The sequence below is a fragment of the Thunnus thynnus genome, chromosome 6, assembly GCF_963924715.1.
Source record: "Thunnus thynnus chromosome 6, fThuThy2.1, whole genome shotgun sequence".
Lineage (NCBI taxonomy): Eukaryota > Metazoa > Chordata > Actinopteri > Scombriformes > Scombridae > Thunnus > Thunnus thynnus.
The window spans coordinates 3,090,811-3,096,416 of NC_089522.1; positions in this window are offsets into that span (position 1 = coordinate 3,090,811).

Below are 5,606 nucleotides of genomic sequence, written 5' to 3' on the forward strand. Positions count from 1 at the left end.
GTCCCTGTTTACTGTTCTTTCTTATTTTTGTGGAAATTCTGACATTTGAGTTGACTGTAAATATGGGGATGGACCCACCTGGTACCAGCATATGGCTGCAAACAAGCACTCCTCTGATTTCTTCAGTGTTTTGGGAGTTTATGAAGCGCTGCTGCCAAGTCCTTGCTTTCTAATCTGAAATCTGGTGCGGGTCCAGTTCAGCAGAGGCAGGTGTTTGGCCCATCAAATCTCATTTTAGCATCAACAACTGACACACAGCACTTTCACTGAGCTCCCCTGGATGATTTTTGTTTTCTTTGATGGTCGTTCTTATGAGAGTCTGACTACTGCATTATTTCAGTCTCTCATTCAGTCGCTCACACAACATTGCATGAGTTGTATTATGATGGTGTGCCCACTGACTGCAGTCTGGAAGTCCTGTTGTGATGACCTCTCCTCCCTCTTCTCCCCAGTACCACACCCAGACCCTCTTAAGACAGCAACTGCTCAATAAAACACTGTTGGAGGGCAGGGAGTGTAAAATGAACGGGTATGAAAGAGGTACTTTGGCTAGCTATTCCACTGAAACTGTCCACACTAAAATGTATTTATAGCACTGTAAGTTTAGGTAAAAACAGAAAAATACTAAGACCAAAACAACAAAGGGATACTTTACTGAAAATCTGTGTTTTACAGACCTGTAGTTTCCAATTTACAGATACAGATTAAAGCATACAAGAAGAAAAGGTTTGATGATGGAGAATTAAGTAGATTATGCTGCAGGAGTGGTTTTAGAAGTTTCTTGGTTGTTCTGACACTTTTTTTTGCCTTGACTGTGGATAACGAGTCACAAGGCACAATTTTTTTCAAAGCCACTTGTTTTCAAACCTGTTTTCAGTGGAATATTCCTTTAAAGAGCTACTCTAGTAATTTTGGAGTCTATCGCGTAAATAGTAGGATACTTATAAGACATCCTTATAACCTTTAGTCTCTATTATGGGCCAAGTTACGAAATCACTGGATCCTACATTTCCCATAATGCAACTGTGTAGTGTTTTGTTATATATTTTTGCTGTCCAATCTCAATCTCTCATCAGGGTTATTTTTTCAGACTTTGGAAAGAAGATATTATGTAACTTTCTTCACAGGCTGAGTAGTATTCTAAATGACATGTAAGCTGACTTCAGTGTGTAAAATTGGTGGAGTGCCCCTTTAAGTTGAATTTAAACTGAACAGTACCCAACCACCCTGGGTCTCTGAACAGTCTGGGATCAGAGAGATAAAACTCACAGTAAAAACTTTCATCGTGTGCTTGATTTCCCTGCACCGACTAGCTCCAAGGGTCAAGTGCCACTTCTGATGAGCACTTTTCATATTTGACGTTTTCCACCTGAGTGTGAAATCACAGCGTTTTCAGACAGCTGGACTACGGTTCACTGCCTCCTTCAGAAATCACTGTCCCTTCGCATCATGACATCATCGCATGCATAATCCCCTCCAGAACGTGGCCTTGATTTGCTGCCCTCATAATTTACTGGTTTTGAGGATGTGGGTAGCTTGAGGATTGGAGAAGTGTGGTGGAGTGGAGCGCACTGTTTAAAATGATAAATATTACTGCCTGGAGCCTGGGGCTGGGCATCATGACAGCAGCCGCCTGATGTCCCAGGCAGCTCTGATTAACAGCCAGCAACACTGAGGGGAGAGGGAGAAGAGGAGATTTAAAAGCCAACAGATCTCTCCAGTTTAAATACTCACAAAAAGAAGATGAGAGGAGAAGTTGGTGGGAGGGAGGTGAAGATGGGAGAGAGAAGGAGAGGAGTGAAATGAGAGGGATGCTGGGAGAGTGAAAGGGCGTTTTTGCATATCGATAAGTAAGGTGTGTTTTTAATAGAGGCTCAAATAACCTCAGTGTTGGAGCAGCTGTGTATCTCTGTGGCTTTAATATCTAGTAAGTGAGATCAGCAGTGCATATGGCAGGATGGACCCGGTTCAATTAATTTGCATTAAAAATTAAATCAGGAGGTCATTTTTCCTCTGAGCAGAATCAGAGCCAGTGATGTAGTGTTAAATTCGGCGCCTGATTTTCATTCATAGTTTTTGTTGGTCATGAGTGGCTCATAAAATTGAAATTTCAACTGCCCGGGTTTAGCTTTGAGACAAGTAGCTAAAACATTACATAATACCTAAAACAACTAGAATTAGATTTAGATAGTTGACAGCATTCATTTAACCTGCACTCATTCCTATAAACATAAGCCTAACCTTAATGTTACCAGCACATCCACAGCTCTCCATAACTGGCAGAGACATCTGTGCAAAAAGAGAAGCAGCTAAATTACCAGGATTCTGTTTTAACTGTCAAGAGCATTTCAAAATTGTCTTTCACATTATTGTTTTGTTTTTAATCATTGATGAAAACTATGAAATAATTTGCGATGGCTTGTTTTCATAGGTTACAATTTCTTTCTTTAGTTTTAGTCTCTCTTTTTGCTGAGAAAACATCTACGGATATTTCTCAGCATAGTTTTTGCAGTAGCAAAAAGCTCATATTTTTAGCATTCCAAACAGAGATGGTCACATATCAATGAAATTTCAGTATGTCCTTGGAAAAGAAAATGCTAAGGTTTTGTGTGTGTGTGTGTGTGTGTGTGTGTGTGGGGGGAGGGGGGGGGGGGGGGGGGGGACATTTTTCCTTTATTGCACAGTTGACAGTGTAGTTACAGACAGGAAACATGGGGTGAGAAAGAGGTAAAAGGTCCACAGACAGAGTTGAACCTGGTATGTTGCAGGTATGAGTCTAAACCACCAAGCCACTGGTGCCCTGAGAAGATGCTAACACTTTACCAGACTGGATTCTCCATCGTGCTGAGATACTGAAAACAAAACTTTGGATTTTGACACAGATATTAAAAAAAAAGACAGAAATCACAGATTGACTATAGCTGCCAGGTTTTATTCCAAGCTGTCACCGTTTTTTATTTTGACCATCTCACCACATGACATACACATTTTGCATCGCTTCTTCTAACTGCTCTCTACAACTTACATAACTAACTAGTCAGTTTGGCACGACAATACCCTCGTTTTCATCCCATAACAGTCATGATCATTACATAACCAAGAGTGGACACCTCTGACCCGTTCCCCGGGGTGATGTGAAGAGTCAAAAAGACTAAACAGTTCAGCTTTGGGAAAGGAACACATGTCCTGGGAGGATAAGATGTCTCTGCCTGCTGCGGTCTCCCTGTGGACAGATGAGTAAAACATGCCAAGAACCATCTCTGTGTCGTTCTCATACTCTCTCTCTCTGTCTCTCCCCACAGAGGCTGACCATATGTCCATATTTACTGAGAGATCAGCTGGGCTTTGGCATCCGGTCAGAATCCACACAGACACAGAGTTTCTGTTTGCCTGTGCATGTTCTGTTGCGTGGCTCCGTTTTGTGTTTTTTTTTAATTTTTTAAGCAGTAAGTCTTCTCTGAGTGTGTGTGTGTGCGTTTTTAATGATTTTTATTGTGCTTACATGCAGAGGATGTTCCCAATCTTTTTGGGATGAAAGTGTGTGTGTGTGTTTACATTGCATACATGCATACTTAAATCCAGATTTGTACATGTATTGTCAGCCTCAGGATGTTGGACATATGTGAGTGTGTGTGTGTGAGGGGTGAGGGGGGGTGGGGTGCTCGGTTAGGAACTCTATATTCCTTGATCTCAGTAGTACCACTAATGTATGTCAAAGCTTGATATAGCCTTTCTGAACGGCCACAGTGCAGGCAGTGATAAGCTGATTAAGGCGCTGGGGCAGATGGGATCTCTGTTTTTGACTATATTTGTGTGTGTATGTGTGTGTGCGTGTGTGTGTGTGTGTGTGTGTCACTGGGACCTACTGTATATCCCGTGGGAAAACAAAACTGGGTTGTCTGTGTTAGTTTAACATGTTGTTGCAGAGCCCTGCATTGCTTTCCTTATCTCTCGACATCCATCTTTCTCTCTCTATCTGTTCATCTAATTCATATCAGCCTTGCTGTCTGCCTGCTGCCTAAACACACAGAGAACTCTGCTTTGTTCACACTCCTCTATACATTTGGACCCAGCGCAGCTTTAATCTTTCATCCAGCCAGCTTCAGACAGGATCAAACAGCAAATACCCTCAATCTTATTCCAAGCTTTTACATTTGACTGGTGAGAGTGAAAATAGTTACATAGTCTCATGTGTAAAAAAACAAAAATCCAGTGGTAGCCATTAAAAATGCATTGTGAAATGCCAAAAGTCATCACACCATTTAAAACTGACATAATGATAGGTTTGTCGTCCTGTAAAGATGACTCTTTGCAGATTTTTGAGCTGCAGTATTGGTCCAAATGTGTGGTGCAGTGAAATGAAGAGCTTATTGTCTTTGTCTTCAGTCTTCTAGCCAACTCTGCAGCCTGCAGCGAGACAGTATTTTGTCCTTTTCAAAGTAAACTGATGTATTTCTGTTGGAGTGAAAATGATACTCAAATTATTTTTTTCCATCTTCTCTCTAAAGCATGCTTTTGCTTATGCTAACAAGTCGCTGCTGTGGTTCAGATTATCCTGCATGTTGAACAGACAGCAGTGTGTTGGAAAAGAAGCAAACTGCCAAAACTCTGGTGGAACCAATGTTCAAATGTCATTTAGTTACTGCTTTTTTTTTGACTCTGAACAAATCTACTGCTTGTTTTGTAGTTTCTGAACCAAACAGCAATGTGTGAATCCAGTTTTATCTTCACTTATTAAAAGTACAAATGAAACGTTCAGGTAGAGAACTTGTATTCCTGCAGGTGATTGACACAAGAACAATCACTGGCTCATTCACCAGCTGTGTGGTTATCAGTTGACAAGTAACGTCCAGTGATATTCATGCAATGGCACTACTTACTATTTGGTGCAGACACACCAAATCTGGCAACAATGCATCTGGACGCACCAGACCACTGAATGCTCCAGCCAATTAAGTTATGGGTGACATACTGTGAGTTGGGTGGCATGGCAGCCGCGTCAACTTTCTCATTTTTACTGCTAAACATAATAGTAATTATATAGGCAGTGCAGTAACAGAGTCTTGATTGATATTTGATCAGCACTGCCTAGTTTGACAGTTTGATCTGAGTTTTGCAAGCCAGTGTTGTGCTGGATGGTCCATCAACTCGCTGTGCCGTATCCATCATGCACGGTACGGCCGGACCTCCTGCTCTTCTTAGAAAATAAATGAGATCCATCGACTTGACATTCGTCAACAGATCCAGTGTGTCTGCACCATCACTCTGCTGCCAACACCGTTTGCTGCTGCAGGTTCTCCGCGACGCCAACCTCCTCCCCATGTGCTATATTTTTGGTATTTTCTCTTGTAAAACCAAAAACACTGCAAAACACCTCTGATAAAGCATAGTGTTTTCAAACTTAATCAAGTCTTGATGAAGACTAATTGGTTAATTTGGCAAATATTCTTCTAGGTTAACTTGCCCACCTAAAGATATTTCATACAGCTGCTTTTCTATGGGAACCAAACAGGGATTGTGTCTGACTTAACTTTAACTTTAACATTATGACACAACTCATAGCAAGAAAACCTTTCTTGTTGACAGCTGGTATCTTAAGGATGACT